Source organism: Chiloscyllium punctatum, chromosome 42 (genome assembly GCF_047496795.1).
Source record: "Chiloscyllium punctatum isolate Juve2018m chromosome 42, sChiPun1.3, whole genome shotgun sequence".
Lineage (NCBI taxonomy): Eukaryota > Metazoa > Chordata > Chondrichthyes > Orectolobiformes > Hemiscylliidae > Chiloscyllium > Chiloscyllium punctatum.
Genome location: NC_092780.1, coordinates 59,672,514 through 59,700,100, shown reverse-complemented (window position 1 = coordinate 59,700,100; position 27,587 = coordinate 59,672,514).

Below are 27,587 nucleotides of genomic sequence, written 5' to 3'. Positions count from 1 at the left end.
AGGAACATCCCCTTCCAACAGCAACAGGCCTCTCGGCAGAGGGAAAGGAGAGATTGGAATCTGAGAATAGATTGGAATTTATAACAATGGACAAAGGATTAGACTCAGCTCTCTACGTGCTTTCTCTAGATCGAACCCCATTAGAATGGCGGGTCAGATACACACTTCAGGTTATTCAAGTCGGTTACTATCCCATCCTGGCTATTCTTGGTGTCCCTGGTAAGTCTCTCTAACTAGTTATTGACTTGACCCATATTTAACTGTTATTGTTCCTGTCCTTGGCATTTTGTGAAGCCAGTTGCTTCATTTCCAATGACAAATCCCATTCCCTGTGCCTTGATACAAACCCCTTCCCTGACCAAAAGCTAAAGTTGAAGCAGAATGGTCACAACCTTGGGTTCTCGTGTACACAAAGCTGATTCCAACCCCCTTCACCTCTCCATCCCAAACCCCCAATAACCACATCTGTTATGTCACCCATCTCCATCTTTTCCTGAGTCTGTCTGCTCAATAAATACACACCAAACACTTCCTCAAGTCTGTGAAAAGACAAAAGAGGTGGTAAAGTGAGACTTTGCTCCATTGAATAGGACACTAAGGGAAACAAGGAAATAGAGACTTTAAACACGTACTTTGGATTGGTCTTACTGTTGGGATACAGCAAGTAACTCAAGAACAGTTGAAAATAAGTGGAAAAAGGTAGGAGAAAGTTTAAACCAGCATGGTCATGAGACAAATGTATGAAGCAAACAGAAGAATTAAATGCTGTCAAGTGCCATTTACCTGCCAACCACATTTTAAGATCTTCTGTAATCTACTGTCTCATGTTGTTTATGTTGGGAATTGGTTTAGCTCAGTTGCTGGATTGTTGGTTTACAGAGCAGTGTGGGTTCAATTCCCATCACTATTTTGTGGTTACCATGAAAGGCTCTCTTTCTGAACCTCTTCCCTTGCCTATGTTCTGGTGGTCCTCAGGTTAAATTCCCACCAGTTGCTTCTCTCTTTAATGAGAGAGCAGCTCCTATGGTCTGGTAAGATTATGGCAACACAACAATATTTTTATGGTAAGCTTATCTGTACTGCTCATCAATAAACATCAGATCATTTACAAAGCTCACCTTAAGATTCAAATAATTTGAGAGTCGGCTGTGGATCAGACAAACTGTAAACGTAAATTGACTCAAATTTACTGCAGAAATAAATTGAATGAGCGTTTCAAATGCTAAACCCTTTGGAGCTTGGGTCATTCAGACATTGACATATAGAAGATAGAGGGTTTTGATGGGACAGATACAGACGTTCTGTTCCATCAGATTGACACATTGGCAATTTTTATATGCATTGGCATCACCCGTGCATGGTCTCTCACCCATTCTGTCTGTGCTATTCAATTGCCCTTTTAGGCTTACTCTCACTCTGGTGACTGGTCTTGGTTTTATTCTGCCACACTCTTTATTCAGCTGCCTCTCTCTACTCCACTCTTAATGGTGTTCTCAGGCCAGCTCTGTTGCTGCTCTTTACCCCCATTCATCTCTTTACTGCAGTTGGAATGAAAATATCAGCTTCGCGGTGACCTTTATCCAATATTCTATAACATCCTTACGTTCCATTCCATCCCTAATTATAAAGTGAAAATTATAATTGCTTTCTTTGTACCTGTGATAGCATTATTTGCTTGAGAGATTAACATTCAATCATTTCAATACATCGCCAGGCTTGGTAACACCTGAAAAAGACAGTAATTCATGAGCCAACCCAATACCTTTGAGCCAACCTGATGAATAACCCTTGTTTAATTCCCTTACAGTTAAGATAGTAATGATTGTGATACTATCTCAGGGTAAGTGTGGTCTCCTGGTTATCATCCTTGATCTGATATTGAGGCACATTCCAATTGTTTATGAGGAGCAGTTTGTTATCCTGGAGTCCATCCCAGTGTGTAATATCCACGCAATCCTGCTTTATACAGCCACTGACAGTGAATCAGGCAGAACAGTCGCTTTCACCTTTGATCAGTTTATGGCCATTAGTTGCCAGAAGCTGAAAAGTAAATATTGCACCAAAAAAACTGTAGCTGTGGTTCTGGGAGAAGTGACTGTGCTGAGCGTATCAAAGAATATTTTCTGGTACTTTATGTTAATGGGTCGATATTCACTGTGGACTGATCCTTGGTTTTGTGATGTAACACTCATGACTCTATTGTTACCCAGATTCGAGAAAACAGAGTTTCTCCATCATATTCTCACCCCAGCTGTCCCATTTGTCCTGATTTTGCTGCTGAATGTTTTCACAGTGAGACACATTTTACTGAGCAGCAGAGCTCGCAGGAGACTCCGGACTCCCAGCAGTGGCCAGGGTTCCAGAGACACACAGATTGAGAATTGAAGGAAGTCCATTATTTTACTGTTTGTTATCTCTGCAAATTTCATTCTATTATGGGCAATATTAATGCTCTTTTCTATCTGTAGGCGAATGTGGTTACTGGGCTATCGCTCTGTATATACACATGGTTTTGTACAGGAATGTGGCTTCATGCTGCAGCTCCTGAGTTGCTGCACAAACCCTTGTATTTATGCTGTTACTCAAACCAAGTTCAGGGAACAGCTGAAAAATGCACTGAAATATCCCTTCACATCAATTGTTAAATCTACTGGATGATCAGAATAACCCATTGTTGAGAGTTTCCAGCGTTCTCTCATTATATTCCATCTTTCCAAGAGGGACCAGGCTGTTGCTGTGATGACAAGATATAGATGGTCTATTTGCCCTCCCTGGGAATAATGTTATGGACCAGAACAGACCCCCTTGAAAGGTAACCTAGGCCCTAACATTTTCTTCTTTAAAACGTAGATGTAGTGTTGTGTTCCAGATGCAATTCGATTGGTCAAACTGCTTGACATGAAGCAAAATGCAATTTATTCAAACACCACAGATAAAATACAACAAAAGAAAAGGAAATAGAATAACAACTCTAGTGGAAAACTTAATAAATCCAGTAACAATTACTAATTAACTGTTCCAATATACTATCAACCCATAAACACACCCTTTGGTAAAAAGGCAAATTCAGAAAACAGATTTTCTCACCTGCAACCCAACGGCAGAGAATAAAAATCAAGCATAACTCAGTTGCATGAGGAGACATTTCCTGCTGCTTCCAGGCCTGTTGAGACTCCAATAGCAACTACTGAAAGTGAACTAAAATTCTGTGACAACTTGACCGCACCCATTCAGACTGCTTCTATTGTTCCAACTTAACTTCCTTCAGAGGCCTTCGTTTTTTTTTTAATGTTCCCATAGACTGCTCTGTACCTGTCGCCCAATATTTCTGTAGACGAAACCAGGACAAAACCCACGTCTTAAAATCACAGCCTTGTCACAATAGTGCAGTCAATGTGGGGCCAGTTCTTGATGGTGATGAGATGGAAGGACATGGTTTCTATGATTTCCTACTCCTAAATGACTCCTATCTACCAACAGAAAAGCCTGAGGACCCTCTGATTGTTCATTAAACAGTAGCATCATTAATCTCCACCCAGCATTGTTCCCTTCCCCAGAGGCTAAAGGTGTTTCCTCATTGAACAGCTTCTCTTTTATCTCCTCGCATTCCCCTTCAGTTGGGGGCAGTGAAATGTGTCCCCACAATGACCCCAGCTTTTTTTTTTATTGGTTATGTCGAGTTTTCCTTTATCTAATTCTGCAAGGCCCCCTCCCTCAACTCGATTTTTTATCAGTAGATTGACGGCTAGATCAGTGCACTTCATTGTCACATGTATTGTATCATTTCAGTCACCCTTTCCAGTTTTGATCTTTCTCCCCTTCAACAGGTCCATTTCCAAATCCTCCCTTCTCTTCTTCAACTTCTCTTTCAATTTCTGGGGATAAGCAACCAATGAAAACTCGTTATGAGCTGACTGACTGCCCCAGTGAGCTCAGCCATACATCCTCAGACTGCCCTTTCTGTAAGGATTCCATTCCATTCTGAGTTTACTGGTGTACCTCATATCTGTTGATAGAGCATAGCCTTCCACATTTGAAGGTCCTTTTACTTTTTTCTTGTATGAGGATTCTCTCACACTCCCCCAACCCCATGTTTGATAAGACCCCTGACAGTGTAAGAACCTTCCCCTCCATCTTTGTTGTTTGCCTCCATCCCTCCCTCCTCCACACTCAATGCATTATCGCCTGCCCCAAAGGGAGAAGGGCCTGTTCACCGGAGGGACAGTGGATCGAGAGTGGGTTTCATGGCTGTGGTGATGGAGGATTGGGAGTGGGGCCTGTTCAGCAGACGGGTGGGAAATGGGGCGACAGAAGATTGGTTGTTGGCCAAGTTCCCAGGGTGACTGGACAATGGGCAGATCCTAATGTCCGTTCACACTTTCATTAATATTGACCCATTGGAGCAGGGTGGGGGCATGACGGGTATGCGCAACAAACACACACCAGACAGAGAGACGCCTTTCCCCAGAGGAAAGAGAAGGAGTGGGAAAACCTTTTGGGATTGGGACTGGGACTGGGACTGGGACTGGGACTCTTCCCATCCAGAGATGCATGGTTCAGCAGTTTGCCTCAGGCCCTGATTGTGTAACACATGGGGGTCTCTGAGCTCCTGGCCATCCAATTCATCTCATTGACTGGACACCTCTGTTCTTTATTTGGAATATTAAGGTCTCAGTTTGTGTCAGGGGCAATAGAATCATTTTAAAAATGATCGGGGTCCACATCACGACTGGGAAATGAACAGGACCCAATGTCACAAATCAATTCCACACAGCTCCCACTTTCTAATAAAGCCAGTTAGGTCCATTTCTGCAACCCCTCTCTTTATTTAATAGTCAGGGTTGGAGTGTCACCTGGGTGTAAGGATCCTGATGTCTGAACAGAATTGGGAGGGGGAGACTGAGCCCAAACCTCCTGGCAGTGAGACTGGGAGTGGGATATACATGTGAGTGAGTGAGCGAGGGAGTGACAAAAGGTTTTATTGTGTAAACTGATTTCCAGAGGTGACGGCAGGGGGAGGATTTTATAGTTTCTGGAGTCCTACAGCCCAGACTCCAATTCCATGCATTCAGATGTCACTGTAACTAAGATCCATCTCCACACACACACACACACACACACACACACACACACACACACACACACACACACACACACACACACACACACACAAGATAAACTGAGATTAAAAAAGGTCCAATTCCCTTCCCTTCCCTTTACACCTCCCCTGGGTTCTTCAATCCTCATGCTTTTTACCATGACCATACAGTCATTAACACTGAACTGGTTTATTCTGATCCCCACACTGCTCATCAGTCTATTTTGCTCAAGGGTCAAATCTCCCACAGTGTGCTTTGTGAAAGTGTAGGATCTAGACGATCCCTTGTCGATTCCCAGAGCAATGATGTAATGGTGGGTGAGAATGGCGGCTGGTTGTTGTGATGTGACACTCAGGAAGAGGAGCCTGTAGCAGTGAAAATCACTCAAGAAAGAATGGATTTACAGGAGAAGAGTCCAGGCTGTAAACAGACACAGCTTTTAGAAAGGAAGACAAAGTAGTGACATTCTCACTGTCCTTTCTCACAGCTTTACTCTTTGACCTGGAGGTGAATGCAATCAGATGGAGAGTGGTATGTAGGGTGTTCCACAGAGAAGGTTGGAGACAAGGAAATACAGATTACACCATTATTCTAGTGTTGGGATTTGTTCTGTTATGTCTCATGGGCTGTGTGTCTGTATACAATACAGACACATGCTCATGGTATCATCATGGTATATGGCCTGAGGGTAGAAAGGTCTCCGATTCCATCAGACCACCAGGTACAATTGGAGCATGACATGTGGCTCGAAGAATGCTGCTTCCTGTTGTAACCCAGTGGTTAATGTTAGCCCATTCACGGGTGGACCTGTCAATGCAATGTTTTCTATATAATAGTCAGGCTGCAATAAATGTCATTTGGAATCAATACCCTCATGCCCACAACCAGTTTCTTATGTAACCATGGAAACATCAGCATTGTCACAATCGGGTACAACACTCCTGGATCAAACTCTCACGAGGAATATCTTGCCCTGAAGGTTTTTCTGTTATCACAGTTGGTGAGGCTTGAGATGCAGAGAGACAGTGTGGAGAGCCTGTGAAAGTGTCTGACTGTGTCATCATGGACAATAAAATAACTACAGGAATAGGGTCAACAGGAACTTCCTGCAGACCTACTCTCACAGCCACCCTCATTCTGTAGGTGATTCCTTCACGAAGGGAACAAAATATTCGGTTTTTCTCTCGAGACTTTCCTCTTCAATAGTTAGGTCACTAACTATAGGAAACTTTCTGCTACAGTTAATCATTTAAAGACCTTGGAGTTCTGAACATTGCTGCAATACAGAGGCTGTTTTGTTCATTAATGCCTCTCACTACGATGTCAATTAGGGATGAACACTGGATGTTTGAGTGTAACAGTTTTGTAAATCTTCTACAAGATTCTCATTTTCCACCTGAAAAGCTTGATTGCCTTATGTGCCTGTTAATAGGTGGACTTTATTTCCTGTCGTCTCACTGAGGGAGACACAATGTACCATTCCTTCCGGAGGTTAAATGGGTCAAGCTGGTTTTAACTTTTCCACATTAATATTTACCGAGGGATACTCTCTGTACACAGGAGCTCTATGGTCTGTTCTTGTCAGCTTTGACTGAAAAAACATTCCAGTTTATCCCTGGCTGACTGATGGATTTGTTTTATCATTTCCCGCTACCATCTACATATCTCAGCGATTTCAACACCGGGGATATTAACTTGTTCCAAGTTCAACTTAAAGATCTTTATCCCTGTGTTGTTTTTCATCAGCTACTTGGTGGTAATGGACTTTCCCATGTTGGACCTTTTCTGAGGATTGAAGTTTCTCTCTGAATGTGCTAAGCACATGTTGATCCTCTCTATACACATTTGCAAAGATGTTGTTTAATACACAGGCTGCCTATTCTGTCTGTGAAGGTGAGACAGTGTCTTCCCCAGAATCAGTCTCATTTGGAACAAAGACCCCACACTCAGATTCCAGTAAATAAATGACTTGAATGATTTCCTTCTCAAAAATTATATTCTGAAAGAGCAAACCCTGTCCAGAATCCCTTGGAGCTGGTCACTGCCATCTTTAATGGCCCTTCTTTTCCTGCCAATTTCACCTTCTGTTTCCCACTCTCTCACAAAGCTGGGTTGGAGTGTCTGGAGGGGAAGGTGATCACTTGCACACTGAGCCAATGGCTGCACCTTCTATGTCTGCCAAGCAAAGGCTGTTTAAAGTTGTACAGAGAGCTCGGTTCTTGATGACTATGATTCTTCATTAAGCAGTGTCCAGTGTCACTCTAAAGTTACTTGTGGACAAGTCCAGCAATGGAAGTGACCTTTTGGGGGTTATCCATGGGATCATAGAGAGATGGGGTTCAGATCAGGAGTGTAACAGTTGACAGATCTCACCTGCCTCCAGAAAGAAAAAGCACCTGCCCCCTTCCTCCAGAACTACCCCATGCGGCTGAATTGGAGACTTTGCCCATGACTGCAGGGCTCGCCAAACCCCATCATGGTCAAAAGGAATGTGGCAACACCCCTTTGTACCGAGCTGTGTGGGTGACAGTCACAGTGACTCTTCACCCCCTGTGTAGTGATTGGGACCAGGTGGATCTGGTGGACTATGAGCTACTTGATGAGGGATGTTAATCTGTGCCAAATCAGGAAGCCCTGGCTGACCAGGATTACCCGTGGATTGAGAATCTCCTCAGTTCAGGGACATGACTCGGAGCTGGCTGGTCACAGCCAGTGTACTCTGTCCAAGTAAATCCAGGGGGACATGGTGACAGGGTCTGGGTGCTCAGAACCCAGATCGGAATGGATTTGGATCGATTTAAACAGACTTGGGGATTACTGTCAGAGACCTTAAAATAAACCTTCGGTGGAAATATACGGTTAGTTTTGGTTACTTGTGGTTGGTCAAATCAAAAGTGGGGGAAATGGCTTTTAACGTTGCAACAAACGTTCTGGGTTTGAACAAACTTCCCAAATTTGCCGAGGAAGTTTAGAAAGATGGATAAAAAGAGAAACTTTCAGGATTAGCAGACAGGCTATTATTTCCAAATAACCAAAATTCTTCAATAAAGACGTCGAAGCCTTTTTGAATTATTTTGAATAACCGGTGAGGCAGATGACTGGGCCAGAGACTGTGGGGGTAATGGTCATTCCCCCCCAATGGTAGTTGGTAGGTGGGGCGAGTGAGGTGTTTGCAGTGCTGTCAGGTGGGGGTGCGAAGAGATTGTGAAGATGGTAAACAGACTCTCAAGTGGCTACAAATGGATTTCAGAAACATAGAGGCAGCAGGTCAGCAACAAAGGAACCAGGTCAGAGATGTATCCAGTTTCAAAGAATTAAACATAACAATGTCCATAGGTAGGGGAGGGCATTAAAGATAGAAAAGACACACAGGGATCGGAGAGAAATTATTCTGGAATTTAAAAACTCACTTCCAGAGATGATAAGAACTCTGAGGAACAGAATATTCAAACATCGGCGCAGTCATTTCTGTGGCCATGAGAGATCCTGCTTTCGACGACTGGGCCCAGGATGCACAAAGAAAGCAATATTTTTTCTGGGCAACTGACACTGGGGCAGGTGAAAAGCAATGAACAATCCTTCGGAATGCTTGCAGACCCACAGCATTTTCAGTCACAAGGGGTTTAAATGTTCCCAGAAACAGCAGATACCAGAACCTTCAGAGAATTGACAGTTGCTTAAGGAATATTACGACCACAAACCATCTTTACTCCTAAGATGCCATTCGTTTTCTACAGCTGGTAGAGGACCGGGGAATCCGTCGAGATTTTTGATGAGGTTGAGGCGACTGGCAGAGGCATGTGGTTTTGGGTTAATACTGAAGGAGATGCTGAGAGACCGTTCTGAGGCATGGGAGACAAGGGGGTGGAGCCAGCTTTCCCATTGTTAGTCAGTACGTAGGGATATGGGATTAATGACATAACCACACAGAAGGATCTACTGGCTGAAGCCCAACTGGACTTCAAACAGCTACTACACCTGGCTTTGTCATTAGAAACTGCAGCAAGTGCATCATGGGAGCTGTCGGGCCATCCCAATGGAAGGGGACACTCACCTGTCTGACTGAGCTTGGGCAGCACCATTTGAGTGTAGTCAATCAGCCTCAAGCTGGGCATGTCCTGAACAGAGGGCCCTAAGGTCAGCCCTCAGGAGGAACTCACAAAAAAGCCCAGCCTCGGCCAAATGGCTGAAGAGTCCTTCAGGATCTGGCTCAGACAGCCATTGTAGTTGCTGCTGGTGTGTGGACTCAAGACAGCAAAGGATCACACAAGGTCTGACCAGAGTAACAAACTTGTAGGCTGGTACCTAGGAGAGTGCCCACCTTGCAAAGCCCCCTCCACGTGGGTTGTGACAATCCAATGGCTTAGCAACATCCAAATCAGATGGTATTAAAAACACTGTTTGGGTAAATGGTCTCCCAGTTCCCATGGAAGGGTCCGTTCTGGTATAAAACATCCTGGACACCTTTGCGGTCACTCCTGACAATATCCGACTGTAGGCACAACGATCCTGTCCTGGTGAAACAAACAGCTGGTGGGAATGGGGGAAGGAGAAGGGCCATCACAACCAGGATTGAAACCTTTCCGATCCCAGCAAGACCAGATCACCGTCGAGGACGGCAGATTACTGTGTGGAGCAAGCGGGATTGTCCAAGTAAAGGTCATCACCAGATACTGACTGAACCCCACCAGGATCATCCAGGGGTTTCCAAGATGAATATACAAACAAGGAATTATGTCTGGTGGCTGGGATTGGATGCTAACACAGCTGCATTGGTGGGCAGTGCCCAGAGTGCCAAGGACAAAAATTACCACCAGCTGAGCTCCCACATTTGTGGGAATGGCTCGGTTACACATCGACTATGCAGGTCCTTCCATGGGCACAATGGGCATTGACAATGACCAGGAATTAAGTAGTTGGACGCACAGAAAGTTTATTCAGCGAACTCCGGGATGAGAATGATGGAGAATCTGTGAGCTACGTTCACGATACACAGAGTCCGGGAAGTATCAGTCATAGACAGTGGAGCACCATTGACATCAGGAAATTCTCACATTCTGTGGGAAAATGCCATTTTCCTCAAAAGGACAGCTCCATGTCAACCATCATCCAATGGTCTGGTGGTGGAAAGACTGTTCCAAATGTTGAAGGCAGGCTTAAAGCAGCAGCCTACAGCGTCACGAGATACCAAACTGTCCCGGTTCCTGATCGATTCTGGGCCCAGCCCACACACAACAACAGGATAGTTCCAGCAGAGTTGGTGATGGGGAGCAGACACTGCACCAGGTTAAACCTGATATTTCCCAAACTGGGGGAGGGTTGTTGGGGTGAAACAGCAGCAGGATCACCAATGCCAGCCACATGCCTCCTCGAAGCGAGGGAGATCATTTCATTGAGGGGATGACCTTTGGTGCCAGAACCCTGGAAACGACTCTGTATGGGTACGAGGTGAGGTCGACGTGAGGTCAGGTCCCGTGACTTAAAGTTTGGGGAAAGTGAGGCAGTCCTGAACCAACACGTGGATCACCTGAAAGCGGTTTCCTCACAAACAGGGCAGGAGCAAAACATATTCGGCGCCTGTCAACAACCAGAAGGCCTGTCAGAAACCATGGGCTCTCCCCTCTGGCTGGTGTTGAGGAATCCTCAGGGTCCAAGATGGATGCAGCCTCGATACCATTACCGCTGGAAGAGGAGGAAACTCTCGATATGCTCCAGATACAGGGAGAGGAACTACAGTCCGGTACAGGCCGTGTCAGAGTCTGCATCAGAGGGACCGGAGCTGGGGTGGACACGTCACAGGAAAAAGGTACAAGAGGAGCTGACCCAGTCCCCTGGGGAGGGTGTGGGGATTTATGTCCTACAAAATCCTTGATTGGGGTCTTCAAGCCCAGGCCAATCAGGAGGCCCTGGTTAACAAAAATAACTGGGAGATTTGCTGAGCAAAAAAAAATATAACTGGGAGATTCCCCTCCACTGTTTTGATCACACTGCATTGCCGTTTGATGTGAAGGTGCACTGCTTGTCACTGGCCACTCGGGTGTTTGCCTATCTTGAGAGTTGGATCAGTGTGTGACTGTGACTGTGTGTGTACGTGCAAGGACTCTCCTCCTTGAAGGGGACTCTCCCTGTTGCTGCTTGGGGCCTGCCTCACTGCTGCTGCCTGGGACTTGCCTTGGGGCCCCTCCCCAGGACCTCCACCACTGCTGCTGCTGTTGCCTGAGGAGAGGCCTGCCTCCACTGCTGCTGCCCAAGGCCTATCTCCACCATCGCTGCCTGGGACCCGCCCTGGGGCCCCTCCACAGGACCTCCACCACTGCTGCTGCTGTTGCCTGAGGCCTGTCTCCACCACCGCTGCCTGGGACTCTATTTTGGGGCTGCCTGGGACTTGCCTTGGGGACCCTTCCCAACAGGTCTGCGCCACACTGCCGCGACCGAGGGCCTACCTGGGACTCGCCTGAGGCCTGCCTCCACCGCTGTTGTCACCTGAGGCAGGTCTCCACAGTCGTTGCCTGTGAATTTCCCTGCAACCTCCACCACTGTTGCTGCCAGAGGCCGAACCCAACACCCGGCAGCAGAATATGGCGAGCCCAAAGGTCGCGGGGCCCAGCCGCACCTACGCCGGGGTAGCCGCTGCCTTAGGCTCGGCTGTCCCAGCCCCGGCTGCAAACCACACCCCCTTCAGGCACCTCACTAAACGCCTGGTGGTCAAGGCCTATCCCCACCCGAACATGACCATCGAGGCCTGCAGCAAGGCCATGGCTAGTGTGGTCGGCCCATTGGCCATCGTCGCTGCGGCCCGGATGTATGGGAAGGCCGTATTTTTCCTTAGGACCGGGCAGGCGGTCCACCTGGCCGTGGAGAGGGGGCTCACTGTGGGCGGGACACATTTGCCCCTCGACCCTCTGGAGGTTACGGCCCAGAGGGTCGTGATCTCCAATGTCCCACCCTTCATTGCAGCGAGCTCCTTCTCCCCCACCTCACCACCTTGGGGGAGATCCGGTCAGGGATCCAACCGCTCCTGCTCGGTCTGAAGGATCCCGCCCTCCGGCACATCTACTCCTTCCAACGCCAGGTGTTCATTTGCCTGGCCCGGGAGGAGGTCAAGGAGGGCTCCTTTACCCTCGTCCACGAGGGCGCGGCCTACCGCGCCGTCTGGACGGCGGACGGCGTGCGGTGCCACCTGTGCCGCGAGGTGGGGCACATTAGAAGAAACTGCCCCACCCAGAAGGCCGCCCAGCCCTCGCCAACGGCTGACGGTGGTGCCGCCGCACCCACTCCCCCTCCCCCAAAGTCAACACCGCAGGCCCCGGCACCGGAGCCTGAGCCGGAGGCTTCCGACCCTCCAGCCTCCGGCAGGGAGGGGGGTGAGCGTCCAGCCGGCCGGAAGGCGCTAAAGAAGACGCGACGCGTCAGGCCCGCCCACCGGGAGACCACCCTATCCCCTTCCTCGACGCCCAGCCCATGACCTGCCCCGCCCCGGCACGACGATGCCCCTGCGCCCGTGCCAGCGTCGCCCCGGTGCGGGAACCCTGACCCCCAAACCCCCGAACCCGTACCTGACCCTGACCCCACTGACCCCACGTCTACCCCCCACCCCGATGGGGAAACCCCTGGGGCTGCGACGCCCGCCCCAGGCACTACAACACCTGGCCCAGGGGAGCCCAACCCCCGCCCCCGCCCCACCCAACCCAACCACACCCTGGTACTAACCTCGGGGGGACCACCGCTGCCCAACCTCCTGCAGCGACCGTATCTCCGGGCCCCGGAGAGGAAACTGGGCCCCTGCCCCGCCCGCCATCACCTGATAAACCAGGGGCGGGGCAGGAAGTGACACGGCTGACCCTCCCCACCTTGGCCACGCCCCCTGCCTTCCCCCAGCCAATCGTATTCCGGGAAAGGCTGGGGGGAGGGGCTTCAGGCCCCATGACCACCAAGGCGGGCGGGGAGGAAAAGGCCCATAAATCCCCCCCTGTCTCTCTGGGGAAGAGGTGCTGGCCTTTGGAGGGGAGAGACAGTCCTGCAACGCGCCGGTGGCGCTGCTCTTCTCCAGGGGACGGGCCCACGGTACCCCCCCAACGATCCCGCACTGCGGCCTAACCTGCCCAATAACAGCGACGAGGGCCGCGGTGCAGGTGATGGCAAAGGACCTTTTACTGGGTCGCCGAGCGGCGGAGGGGAGGAAGGTGTTATCCCCGCTCCTCCCTCCTAGACTGTTTTTCCGGTGGCCTTGGCCCTCGGGGATGACCTTTTCCTGGGGGACGATCTTTTCCCCGAGGAGCCAAGCGTCTGGGTGTCGGGAGAGGAGCGGGGCCCCGAGCCTCCGCCGCCCGACTACCCGAACTCGGGGCGTTTCGGGACGGGGTGCGCCAAGGAACGTACTGCCGGTGACCCTGGGGGTGGGGTCGCCGGGGGTTCGAGGCCGGTTGGCGGCGCCGGACCAGCCCCAATCCTCTCGGTGGTGGAGGGGTCGGCGACCGAGGGCGACCTCCCGGAGGAGGGTTCGGGATCGGTGGCGGACACCGGGGACGACGCGGACTCCGTCTGCAGTGACGTTTTTGAGTCCCAGGTGCCCCCCGCCGATCTCCCCCTCATACCACTCGAGGAACTCTGGGAATTTGTCGAGGAAACTCGAGGTCGCCGGGATAGAGCCCAACTGGCGCTCGACCGCTGGAGCTCTTTTGAAAAAGTTTATTGGTTGGTCCATGCTGCTCACCAGGCACCTGGGCTCAATTCCAATGAGCGAAAGTGAGTCAGGAACTTCCTGGGGGCACTCCTGGTGAGGACGAGGGACACCTGTGCCCCTCCCTCGTCCTCCCAGTAATTGGTTTTTAATTGTACTGGTGGTGGTAGCCACCCAGGTAAATAGTGCAGTGCAGTGAAGAAGGCATATGGCGTACTGGCTTTTATTGGTAGAGGAATTGAGTTCCGGAGTCCTGAGGTCATGCTGCAGTTGTATAAGACTCTGGTGCGGCCGCTTCTGGAATATTGTGTGCAGTTTTGGTCGCCATACTATAGGAAGGATGTGGAGGCACTGGAACGGGTGCAGAGGAAGTTTACCAGGATGTTGCCTGGTATGGTAGGAAGATCCTATGAGGAAAGGCTGAGGCACTTGGGGTTGTTTTCTTTGGAGAAAAGAAGGTTTAGGGGTGATTTGATAGAGGTGTACAAGATGATTAGGGGGTTAGATAGGGTTGACAGTGAGAACCTTTTTCCGCGTATGGAGACAGCTATTACAAGGGGGCATAGCTTTAAATTAAGGGGGGGTAGATATAGGACTGATGTTAGGGGTAGGTTCTTCACTCAGCGAGGCGTAAGATCATGGAATGCCCTGCCAGTAGCAGTAGTGGACTCTCCCTCTTTATGGGTATTTAAGCGGGCATTGGATAGGTATATGGAGGATAGTGGGTTAGTGTAGGTTAGGTGGGCTTTGATCGGCACAACATCGAGGGCCGAAGGGCCTGTACTGCGCTGTATTGTTCTATGTTCTATGTTCTAACACTTCCGACATGGAGACGACTATAGCCAGCCTCAACATCAACGGCAGCAGGGAGTCACAGCGCAGATTCCAGACCCTCTCGGTCCTTCGGGACGGGAGGTACGCGGTGTGCTTCCTGCAAGAAACCAACACTACCTCGGGAGACGAAGCCACCTGGCTCCTGGAGTGGCGAGGGGGGTGTCTACATGAGTCACCTCACCCGCAGATCTGGCGGGGTGGCTATCTTGTTGGCCCCGCATTTTCAGCCGGAGATCTTGGGGGTCAGGGAGCCGGTGCCAGGCCGTTTGCTTCATCTGACGGTTCGGCTGGGGGGCGCGGTGCTACACTTGGTGAACGTATACGCTCCCCTGGCCGGGCCGAGGCAAGCGAGCTTCTTCGAAGAAGTGTCCGCTCATCTCGCTTCCATCGACGAGAACCAGTGCGTCGTCCTCAGGGGAGATTTTAACTGCGTCCTCGAGGGCAGGGACCACGGCGGTGCACGCACTGGCTGCGCGTCGGGGAAGAGGTTGGGGGACTTGGTCAAGTCCTTCGACCTGGTGGACGTCTGGCGGACTCTCCATCCCGACTCCATCGCCTTCACCTTCGTGAGGCCTGGGGTCGGAGCGTCCAGAATCGACCGCCTGTACGTTTCGCAGGCGTACGCCTCCTGCTTTCCGAAGGCCTCCACGCGGCAGGTGTCGTGCACGGACCATCACCTGGTATGGGCGGAACTCCTTCCGTTCGACGCCAGGCTCGGCTCCGCGTACTGGCACTTTAACAACCTGCTGCTGGAGGACGAGCGGTTCCGGGACTCGTTTCGTCGTTTCTGGGCCGGCTGGAGAAGGAAGCGGGGAAGCTTCCCCTCCCTGAGGCTATGGTGGGACGTGGGCAAGGCTCACGTACGCGTCTTCTGTCAGGAGTACGCGAGGGGGTCGACCAAGAGGCGGAAATCCAGGATCGTGGAGTTGGAGAGGGAGATGCTCGACCTGGAGTCACGCCTCGGTCAGCCCGACGCGGACCCGGCCCTGCGCGGGGTGTACGAAGAGAAGAAGGCCGCGCTCCGGGACCTGCAGCTCGTCGGGGCTCGGGGCGCGTACGTGAGGTCGCGGATCCAGCTCCTTCAGGACCTGGACCGCGGCTCCCCCTTCTTCTACTCGCTGGAAAAAAGGTGCGGCACCCGTCAGCAGCTCCTTGTGCTGCTGGCCGACGACGGGTCCCTCGTCTCGGATCCGGAGGGCGTCAGTGCCCACGTCCGAAACTATTACACGGCTCTGTTCTCTCCGGATCCGTCCAGCGAGGACGCTCGCAGAGTTCTGTGGGAGGACCTGCCGCAGCTCGGCCCGGAGGACGCCGGAAGGCTCGACGCTCCGGTCACTTTAGAGGAGCTGACCGGAGCCCTCGACCGGCTCTCGAGGGGCAAAACCCCGGGGCTGGACGGGCTGACTGTGGAGTTCTTCAGGGCGTTCTTGGACGTCCTGGGGAACGACTACGCACAGGTCCTGGGGGAGTGTCTAAATGCCGGACAGCTGCCTATTTCTTGGCGCAGGGCGGTTATTGTCCTGCTGCCAAAGAAGGGGGACCTTCGTTCCTTAAAGAACTGGCGTCCGGTCTCCCTCCTCAGCACGGAATACACCATCTTCGCCATGGTGTTGTCTTCTCGCCTGGCTTCGGTGATGGCCCACATAATTCACCCGGACCAGTCCTACACGGTCCCGGGCCGGAGGATACACGACAACATCCACCTGGTCCGGGGCCTGATCCATTTCTGTCGACGGGCTGGTCTGCCGAGCGCCTTCCTGTCTCTCGACCAGGAGAAGGCGTTCGACAGGGTCGATCTCGAGTACCTGCTCGGGACTCTGCGGGCATTCCGGTTCGGGACGCGGTTCCGACTTTTGTACGCCGCCGCAGAGTGTCTGGTTAAAGTTAACGGGTCCCTGACGGCGCCCCTTCGCTTCGGGAGAGGAGTGCGTCAAGGCTGCCCCCTGTCCGGCCAGCTGTATTCCCTGTGCGTGGAGCCTTTCCTGCGCCTCTTGCGGAGGAGGTTGTCGGGGCTGGTTCTGCGCGCCGCGGGCACGGGGGTGGTCCTCTCGGCCTACGCCGACGACGTGCTCCTCACTTTCACTGACCCGGCTGACCTGGGGAGGATGCGCGAGTGCCAGGCCGTGTACTCGGTGGCGTCTTCCGCCAGGATCAACTGGGCCAAATGTTCCGGACTACTGGTCGGTCCGTGGCGGGTGGACTCTCTGCCGGAGGAGTTACGGGGGTTCAGCTGCAGTACCACCCATCTCCTCTACCTGGGGGTCTACCTCAGCCCGGCTGAGGAATCCTGGCCGGCCAACTGGCAGGAGCTGGAGGCCAAAGTCTCGGCTCGCCTAGGCCGCTGGACAGGACTGCTCCGAGTGCTATCTTACAGGAGTCGAGTGCTGGTCATAAACCAGCTGGTGGCCGCCATGCTGTGGTTCCGGCTGGTCACTTTGGTCCCTCCTCCTGGCTTTGTCGCTGACATCCAGAGAACGTTGGTCGACTTCTTCTGGGACAAAAAGATGCACTGGGTCGCCGCGCAGGTTCTGAGTCTCCCTATTGAGGAGGGCGGTCAGTCGCTGGTGTGCGTCCGCACCCAGGTCGCGACGTTCCGCCTTCAGACCTTGCGGCGATACCTTTACGTCGAGCCTCCTGCTAGGTGGTGCGCCCTGGCGACGAATTTTTTCTGCCAGGTGCGTAACCTCAACTACGACACGCAGCTCTTGTTCGTCGACCGCGACGGTTTGGAGGTCGCCCTCAAGACGCTGCCTGTCTTTTACCAGGACCTGATCACTGTCTGGAACATGGTCGAATCGCGTCGCGCCTACCCTCCGGCTGGAGTAGCGGCTGTCGTCAGGGAGCCGTTGCTCATGAATCCGCACCTCCGTACTCGCGGGTTCGAGTGGCTGTCGGAGGGGAGGGCCGTGGCGGCGATAGCGACCAGGGTCGGGGACGTGCTGGGTGCCGGGGGCCTGGGCTGGACGCTGCCGCAGGACATAGCTAGCAGGGCAGCGGTAGACGTCCGGTACGTGGCCACCGCCATCCGACGCCTTAAAACGGCGGTGCTCGGATCCGACGTAGTGCACCGGTTGGAGGACGCTCAGGTGTGCGGTGGGATCCCGTCCGCGCTCACCCCGGCCCGGACGGAATTTCACATTGGCCCCAAGGTCCCGTACTTCCCGCGGGAGCCTGTGCCCCACAACCTGAGCCGCCTCCGGAATTTTAATTTTGTCCCTTTCAGGGATATAAAAAGGAAGGCCCTGTATCGACTGCTGCTGCACACCGTCCACCTCTTCTCCCTCATCCGCCGTCCGGAAACGCCTTGGCGTGCCCATTTGCCACCGGGCGGTGGAGATCCCCAGTGGAGGGCTCTCTCCGCGGGAGTCCTCCCCCTTTCTCTCGGGGGTCTGGGGTGGAGGGTGCTGCACGCAGCAGTCCCCTGCAACCGCAGATTGCGGTGGTTCACGGACTCCCAGCCCAACTGCTTGTTCTGTGGCGCAGTGGAGTCCGTGGACCATGTATATATCGGGTGTGGGCGTTTGCACTCCCTTTTTGATTTCCTCAAAAACCTTCTCCTCTGTTTCTGGCTGCACTTCAGTCCCACACTCCTGATCTTCGGGCACCCGGTACGCAGGAGGGAGGGCAGGTCTGAAGACCTCCTCGTGGGTCTGCTCCTGGGCCTGGCCAAACTGGCCATCAACAGGTCCAGGCAGCGGGCCGTGGAGGGGGTCGTTAGGGCCGACTGCCTGCCCCTCTTCCGGGGTTACGTTAGAGCCCGCGTGTCCTTGGAGAAGGAGCACGCGGTGTCCACCAACACCCTGGAGTCGTTCAGGGAGAGGTGGGCGCCGCAGGGAGTGGAATGTATTATTTCCCCGTCCAACTCTATTTTGATTTAGTCCCTACCCTCCCCTCCACTGTTTTGCTCACACAACATTACCCTTTGATGTGAAGGGCAGTGCTTGTCACTGACCACTCGGGTGTTTTTCCTATCTTCCTGGTGGTGGAAATTGAATAAATATTCGTGCACTTTGTGTCTTTTCACTGTGTCTCACATCTACACACACACACACACCATGGGTGCTGGGGAAAAAAAATAAGCACTACCGCACTTAGGCGGTAGTGTGGGGGTGTAAGGAAAAAAAAAACAGGAGATATTACAAAAAAAAACACAGGAACCAGTTGCTCAGGGAGAGGTGGGCACTGCAGGGAGTGGAGTAAAAGAAAAAAAAGAGAGAAAAAAAACAACCTCTCCTCTGTTTCTGGCTGCACTTCAGTCCCACGCTCCTGATCTGCGGGCACCCTTTACAGAGGAGGGAGGGCAGGTCCGAGGACCTCCTCGTGGGTCTGCTCCTGGGCCTGGCCAAACTGGCCACCAACAGGTCCAGGCAGCGGGCCGTGGAGGGGGTCGTTCGGGCCGACTGCCTGCCCCTCTTCCGGGGTTACGTTAGAGCCCGGGTGTCCTTGGAGAAGGAGCACGCGGTGTCCACCAACACCCTGGAGTCGTTCAGGGAGAGGTGGGCGCCGCCGGGAGTGGAGTGTATTATTTCCCCGTCCAACTCTATTTTGATTTAGTCCCTACCCTCCCCTCCACTGTTTTGATCACACAGCATTGCCCTTTGATGTGAAGGGCAGTGCTTGTCACTGGCCACTCGGGTGTTTTTCATATCTTCCTGGTTGTGGCAATTGAATAAAGATTCGTACACTTTGTGTCTTTCACTGTGTCTCTCACCTGCACACACACACACCATGGGTGCTGGGGAAAAAAAAATAACTGGGAGATTCCCCTTCACTGTTTTGATCACACAGCATTGCCCTTTGATGTGAAGGTGCACTGCTTGTCACTGGCCACTCGGGTGTTTGCCTATCTTGAGAGTTGGATCAGTGTGTTACTGAGACTGTGTGTGTACGTGCAAGGACTCTCCTCCTTGAAGGGGACTCTCCCTGTTGCTGCTTGGGGCCTGCCTCACTGCTGCTGCCTGGGACTTGCCTTGGGGCCCCTCCCCAGGACCTCCACCACCACTACTGCTGCTGCCTGGGACCCTCCCCAACAGGCCTGCCCCCCCCACCACTGCTGTGACCGGAGGAACTGCCCAGGACTTGCCAGAGGCCAGCCTTCCACCACCGCTGTCTGGGACTCCATTTTGGGGCTGCCTGCGACTTGCCTTGGGGACCCTTCCCCAACAGGTCTGCCCCCCCCATTGCTGCAACCAAGGGCCTGCCCAGGACTTGCCAGAGGCCTGCTTTCCACCACTGCTGTTGCCTCAGGCCTGCCTCCACCACCGCTGCCTGGGACTTGCCTTGGGGACCCTCCCCAACATGTCTGCCCCCACCGCTGCGGCCTAGGACTTCCAGAGGCCTGCCTCCACTGCTACTGTTGCCTGAGGCCTGCCTCCAACACCGCTGCCTGGGACTCGCCTTGTTCCCTCCCCAGGACCTCCACCACTGCCACTGTTGGAGGCCCGCCTCCACTACAGCTGACTGGGACCCTATTTTGGGGCTGCCTGGGACTTGCCTTGGGGACCGTCCCCAACAGGTCTGCCCCCCACTGCTGCAACCAAGGGCCTGCCCAGGACTTGCCAGAAGCCCGCATCCACCACCGCTGCTGCCAGAGCCCCAACACAACGTACAGCAGCAGAGTATGGCGAGCCCGAAGGTCGCGGGGCCCAGCCGCTGCCTTAGGCTCAGCTGTCCCGACCCCGGCCACAACCCAAACGCCTGGGGGTAAAGGCCTATCCCCACTCTAACATGACCATCGAGGCCTGCAGCAAGGCCATGGCTAGTGTGGTCGGCCCACTAGCCATCATCGCTGCGACCTGAAAATACGGGAAGGCCGTATTTTTCCTGAAGACTGAGCAGGTGGTCCACCTGGCCGTGGAGAGGGGGCTCACTGTGGGCGGGAGACATTTGCACGTACCCTCTGGAGGTTACGGCCCAGAGGGTCGTGATCTCCAACGTCCCGCCCTTCATTGCCAGCGAGCTCCTTCTCCCCCACCTCACCACCTTGGCGGAGATCCGGTCAGTGATCCAACCGCTCCTGCTCGGTCTGAAGGACCCCGCCCTCCGGCACATCTACTCCTTCCAACGCCAGGTGTTTATTTGCCTGGCCCGGGAGGAGGTCACCGAGGGCTCATTTACCCTCCTCCACGAGGACGTGGCCTACCGCGCCTTCTGGACGGCGGACGGCGTGCGGTGCCACCTGTGCCACGAGGTGGGGCACATTAGGGAAAACTGCCCCACCCAGAAGGCTGCCCAGCCCGCGCCAACGGCTGACGGTGGTGCCGCCCCACCCACACCCACTCCGTCTCCCCCAAAGACAACACCACAAGCCCTGGCACCGCAGCCTAAGCCGGAGGCTTCCAATCCTCCAGCCTCCGGCAGGGAGGGGGGTGAGCGTCCAGCCGGCCAGAAGGCGCTCAAAAAGACACGTCGCCTCAAGCCCGCCCATGGGGAGAGCACCCTATCCCCTTCCCCGACACCCAGCCCACGACCTGCCCCGCACCGGCACGACAATGCCCCTGCGGCCGTGCCAGCGTCGCCCCGACGTGGGAACCCTGACCCCCAAACCCGTACCCGACCCTGACCCCACTTCTACCCCCGACCCCCGTAGAGAAACCCCTGGGGCTTCAATGCCCGCCCCTGGCGCTGAACACCTGGCCCGGGGGCTCCAGAGCCCGAGCCCCGCCCCACCCAGGCACTAACCTGGGGGGGACCACCGCTGCCCAACCTCCCGCAGCGACAGTGTCTCTGGGCCCCTGCCCCGCCCACCGTCACCTGATAAACCAGGAGCAGGGCAGGAAGTGACACAGCTGACCCTCCCCACGCCCCATCTTCCCCCAGCCAATCATATTCCGGGAAAGGTTGGGGGGAGGGGCCTCCGGTCCCATGACCACCAAGGCGGGCGGTGAGGGAATGGCGCATAAATTCCCCCCTGTCTCGCTGTGGAAGAGGGGCCGGCTCTTGGAGGAGAGCGATATGCCGGCAGCGCTGCCCCTCTCCAGGGGACGAGCCCACAGTAACCCCCAATGGTCCCGCACCGCGGCCAGACCTGCCAAAACCCCGAGGGGCTACAGCAGGGCTTCCTGCTGTCTCGACTCCTCTGGCCCCTGGGGGGGACTTTAACAACCACGAAGGCCGCGGTGCGGACGATGACAGAGGACCCTTTACTGGGTCGCCGAGCGACGGAGGGAAGGAAGGTGTTATCTTCGCTCCTCCCTCCCAGACTATTTTTCTGGGGGCCGTGGCCCTGGGGGATGACCTTTTCCCCCGACGAGCCAGGCGTCCCGGTGTCGGGAGAGGAGCGGGGCCCCGAGCCTCCGCTGACGGACGACCCGAACTCGGGGCGTTCCAGGACGGGGTGCGCCGAGGAAGGTACCGCCACTGACCCTGGGGGTGCGGTCGCCGGGGGTTCGAGGCTGGTTGGTGGCGCCGGACCAGCCCCCATCCTCTCAGTGGGGGAGGGGTCGGCGACCGAGGGTGACCTCCTGGAGGAGGGTTCGGGATCGGTGGCGGACACCGGGGACGACGCGGACTCTGTCTGCAGTGGCGTTTTTGAGTCCCATGTGCCCCCCGCCGATCTCCCCCCTCATGGAACTGCAGGAATTTGTCGAGGACACTCGGCGTCGCCGGGAGACAGCCCAACTGGCGCTCGAAGGCTGGAGCTCTTTCGAAAAAGTTTATTGGTCGGCCCACGCTGTTCGCCAGGCACCTGGGCTAGACATTAACGAGTGAAAGCGAGTCAGGAACTTCCTGGGGGCACTCCTGGTGAGGGAGAGGGACACCTGTACCCCTCCCTCGTCCTCCCAGTAATTGGTTTTTAACTGTACCGGTGGTGGTTGCACAACGCTTCCGACATGGAGACGACTATAGCCAGCCTCAACATCAATCGCAGCAGGGAGTCACAGCGCAGATTCCAGATCCTCTCGGTCCTTCGGGATGGGAGGTATGCGGTGTGCTTCCTGTAAGAAACCCACACTACCCCGGGAGACGAAGCCACCTGGTTCCTGGAGTGGCGAGGGGGGATCTACATGAGTCACCTCACCCGCAGATCTGACGGGGTGGCTATCCTGTTTGCCCCGCATTTTCAGCCGGAGATCTTGGGGGTCAGGGAGCCAGTGCCAGGCCGTTTGCTTCACCTGACGGTTCGGCTGGGGTGCGCGGTGCTTCACTTGGTGAACGTCTACGCTCCCCTGGCCGGGCCGAGGCAAGCGAGCTTCTTCGAAGAAGTGTCCGCTCATCTCGCTTCCATAGACGAGAACCAGTGCGTCGTCCTCGGGGGAGATTTTAACTGCGTCCTCGAGGGCAGGGACCACAGCGGTGCCCGCACTGGCTGTGCGTTGGGGAAGAGGTTGGGGGACTTGGTCAAGTCCTTCGACCTGGTGGACGTCTGGCAGAATCTCCATCCCGACTCCATCACCTTCACCTTCGTGAGGCCTGGGATCGGAGCGTCCAGAATCGACCGCCTGTACGTTTCGCGGGCGTATGCCTCCTGTTTTCCGAAGGCCTCCACGCGGCAGGTGTCATGCACAGACCATCACCTGTGGGCGGAACTCCTTCCGTTCGGCGCCAGGCTCGGCTCCGCGTACTGGCACTTTAACCACCTGCTGCTGGAGGACGAGCGGTTCCGGGACTCGTTTCGTCGTTTCTGGGCTGGCTGGAGAAGGAAGCGGGGAAGCGTCCCCTCCCTAAGGCTATGGTGGGACGTGGCACGGCTCATGTCCGCGTCTTCTGTCAGGAGTACGCGAGGGGGTCGACCAAGAGGCGGAAATCCAGGATCCGGGAGTTGGAGAGGGAGATGCTCCACCTGGAGTCACGCCTCGGTCAGCCCGACGCGGACCCGGCCCTGCGTGGGGTGTACGAAGAGAAGAAGGCCGCGCTCCGGGACCTGCAGCTCTTCGGGGCTCGGGGTGCGTACGTGAGGTCGCGGATCCAGCTCCTCCAGGACCTGGACTGCGGCTCCTCCTTCTTCTACTCGCTGGAAAAAAGGCGTGGCACCCGTCAGCAGCTCCTTGTGCTGCTGGCCGACGACGGGTCCCTCGTCTCGGATCCGGAGGGCATCAGGGCCCACGTTCGAAACTATTACATGGCTCTGTTCTCTCCGGATCCGTCCAGCGAGGATGCTCGCAGAGTTCTGTGGGAGGACCTGCCGCAGCTCAGCCCGGAGGACGCCGGAAGGCTCGACGCTCCAGTCACTTTAGATGAGCTGACCGGTGCCCTCGACCGGCTCTCGAGGGGCAAAACCCCGGGGCTGGACGGGCTGACTGTGGAGTTCTTCAGGGCGTTCTGGGACGTCCTGGGGAACGACTACGCACAGGTCTTGGGGAGGGTCTAAATGCCGGACAGCTGCCTATTTCTTGGCGCAGGGCGGTTATTGTCCTGCTGCCAAAGAAGGGGGACCTTCGTTCATTGAAGAACTGGCGCCGGTCTCCCTCCTAAGCACAGACTACAAAATCTTCGCCATGGTGTTGTCTTCTCGCCTGGCTTCCGTGCTGGCCCACATGATTCACCCGGACCAGTCCTACACGGTCCCGGGCCGGAGGATACACGACAACATCCACCTGGTCCGGGACCTGATCCATTTCTGTCGACGGGCTGGTCTGCCGAGCACCTTCCTGTCTCTCGACCAGGAGAAGGCGTTTGACAGGGTCGATCAAGAGTACCTGCTCGGGACTCTGCGGGCATTCGGGTTCGGGACGCGGTTCGTCGACCGGATCCGACTTTTGTACGCCGCCGCAGAGTGTCTGGTAAAAGTGAACGGGTCCCTGACGGCGCCCCTTCGCTTCGGGAGAGGAGTGCGTCAAGGCTGCCCCCTGTCCGGCCAGCTGTATTCCCTGTGCGTGGAGCCTTTCCTGCGCCTCTTGCAGAGGAGGTTGTCGGGGCTGGTTCTGCGCGCCGCGGGCACGGGGGTGGTCCTCTAGGCCTACGCCGACGACGTGCTCCTCACTTTCACCCACCCGGCTGACCTGGGGAGGATGCGCGAGTGCCAGGCCGTGTACTCGGCGGCGTCTTCCGCCAGGATCAACTGGGCCAAATGCTCCGGACTACTGCTCGGTCTGTGGCGGGTGGACTCTCTGCCGGAGGAGCTGCGGGGGTTCAGCTGGAGTACCACCCATCTCCTCTACCTGGGTGTCTACCTCAGCCCGGCTGAGGAATCCTGGCCGGCCAACTGGCAGGAGCTGGAGGCCAAAGTCTCGGCTCGCCTAGGCCGCTGGACAGGACTGCTCCGAGTGCTATCTTACAGGAGTCGAGTGCTGGTCATAAACCAGCTGGTGGCTGCCATGTTGTGGTTCCGGCTGGTCACTTTGGTCCCTCCTCCTGGCTTTGTCGCTGACATCCGGAGAACGTTGGTTGACTTCTTCTGGGACAAAAAGTTGCACTGGGTTGCCGCGCAGGTTCTGAGTCTCCCTATTGAGGAGGGCGGTCAGTTGCTGGTGTGCGTCCGCACCCAGGTCTTGACGTTCCGCCTTCAGACCTTGCAGCGATACCTTTACATCGAGCCTCCTCCTAGGTGGTGTGCCCTGGCGACGTATCTTTTCCGCCAGGTGCGTATCCTCAACTATGACTCGCAGCTCTTGTTCGTCAACCGTGACGGTTTGGAGGTCGCCCTCAAGACGCTGCCTGTCTTTTACCAGGACCTGATCACTGTTTGGAACATCGTCGAATCACGTCGCGCCTACCCTCCGGCTGGTGTAGCGGCTGTCGTCAGGGAGCCGTTGCTCAGGAATCCGCACCGCCGTACTTGCGGGTTCGAGTGGCTGTTGGAGGGGAGGGCCCTGGCGGCTAGGGTGACCAGGGTCGGGGACGTGCTGGGTGCCGGGGGCCTGGTATGGACGCTGCCGCAGGACATAGCGAGCAGGGTAGCAGTAGACCTCCGGTCCGTGGCCACCGCCATCCGATACCTTAAAACGGCGGTGCTCGGACCCGACGTAGTGCACCAGTTGGAGGACGCTCAGGTGTGCGGTGGGATCCCGTCCGAACTCACCCCAGCCCGGACGGAATTTCACATTGGCCCCAAGGTCCCGTACTTCCCGCAGGAGCCTGTGCCCCACAACCCGAGCCGCCTCCGGAATTTTAATTTTGTTGCTTTCAGGGACATAAAAAGGAAGGCCCTGTATCGATTGCTGCTGCACACCGTCCACCTCTTCTCCCTCATCCACTGTCCGGACACACCTTGGCGTGCCCATTTGCCACCGGGCAGTGGGGATCCCCAGTGGAGGGCTCTCTACGCGGGAGTCCTCCCTCTTTCTCTCGGGGATCTGGGGTGGAGGGTGCTGCACGCAGCAGTCCCCTGCAACCGCAGATTGCGGTGGTTCACGGACTCCCAGCCCAACTGCTTGTTCTGTGGCGCTGTGGAGTCCGTTGACCATGTATATATTGGGTGTGGGCATTTGCACTCCCTTTTTGATTTCCTCAAAAACCTTCTCCTCTGTTTCTGGCTGCACTTCAGTCCCATGCTCCTGATCTTCGGGCACCCGGTACGGAGGAGGGAGGGCAGGTCCGAGGACCTCCTCGTGGGTCTGCTCCTGTGCTTGGCCAAACTAGCCATCAACCGATCCAGGCAGCGGGCCGTGGAGGGGGTCGTTCGGGCCGACTGCCTGCCCGTCTTCCAGTGTTACGTTAGAGCCCAGGTGTCCTTGGAGAAGGAGCACGCGTTGTCCACCAACACCCTGGAGTCGTTCAGGGAGAGGTGGGCGCCGCAGGGAGTGGAGTGTATTATTTCCCCGTCCAACTTTATTTTGATTTAGTCCCTACCCTCCCCTTCACTGTTTTGATCACACAGCATTGCCCTTTGATGTAAAGGGCAGTTCTTGTCACTGGCCACTCGGGTGTTTCTCATATCTTCCTGGTGGTGGCAATTGAATAAAGATTCATGCACTTTGTGTCTTTTCACTGTGTCTCACACCTGCACACACACACCATGGGTGCTGGGTTAAAAATAAGCACTACCGCAGTTAGGCGGTAGTGTGGGGGTTAAATTAAAAAAGAAAAAAGAAAAAATATATATATAAACAGGGGATTTGACTGGCCATTTAAAAAAAAAAACTTGTGTTTCAGGTGTAACATAGTTCTCATGAGGGGGTTGTTGTTTCACTGGCTGGTTACAGCCCGTGTTTATCCTTTTCTCTTTTTGAGAAAAGGATAATGTTAATTTTGTGGTAGGGCTTAGCCCTTGGACTCTAGTTTCCTTGGGTTTTTCTGTATGTGTCTTCACCATTTTTGGTGTTTGGACTGAGCCCTTGTGGAAGACATACATTTGACCAGAGGAGCTGTTCCTGTGTGAAGGCCTAGCCCTGGGACTGGGCCTCTGAGGATTGAACACATGTGTGTGCTCTGGGAGGTGAACACATGCTGTATCGTGGAGTCTGGGAAAAGACCTTTCCTTCAGGAGTGGACCAAACCCCTGAGTTAACTGCACCTTTACAAGATGCTGTGTTCCTGTGAGTGGGCCCAGTTCTCCAAGGCTGGGCCAGGACTCCATGGAGACTGAATACCTGTGTGCTGTGGGGTGTGCATTTGCTGCCTTCAGGAGTGGACCCCATTTCTGACAAGGTACTCTATACTGGAACAGTCTCTGATCCTAGGAATGGACTGTGTACCTGGAAGGACTCCTGTTTTGTGGTTGATAATTGACTCATGTTGCCTGTTGTGTTTAGCACCTGCACTGTCTTGTGTCCATGGATCTAGTCGGCCTCATTGAGAGCAGGAAGGTTCATAGGTCACCCCGAGAGCTGGAGGGTGGGTAGGCTGTTGTGTGAACCTGAAGGTTCACAGAAAAATAACCCAGGGGGAAAAAAATAACCAAGGGACTGACCTGTACAGAATGTGTGCGCTGGGGTAAATAAACACGACCGCAGTTAAACAGGAGGGTCAGAGGTTCTATTCTCTGAGCTGGCTCTGAGGGAGCTGGACCAGTGTGAGAAGGGAAGGACTCTGCTCTTTCAAGAGAAGAGGAGACTGATTTTTGTTGTTGGTTCCTTTGCAGTAATGAGGAGTTT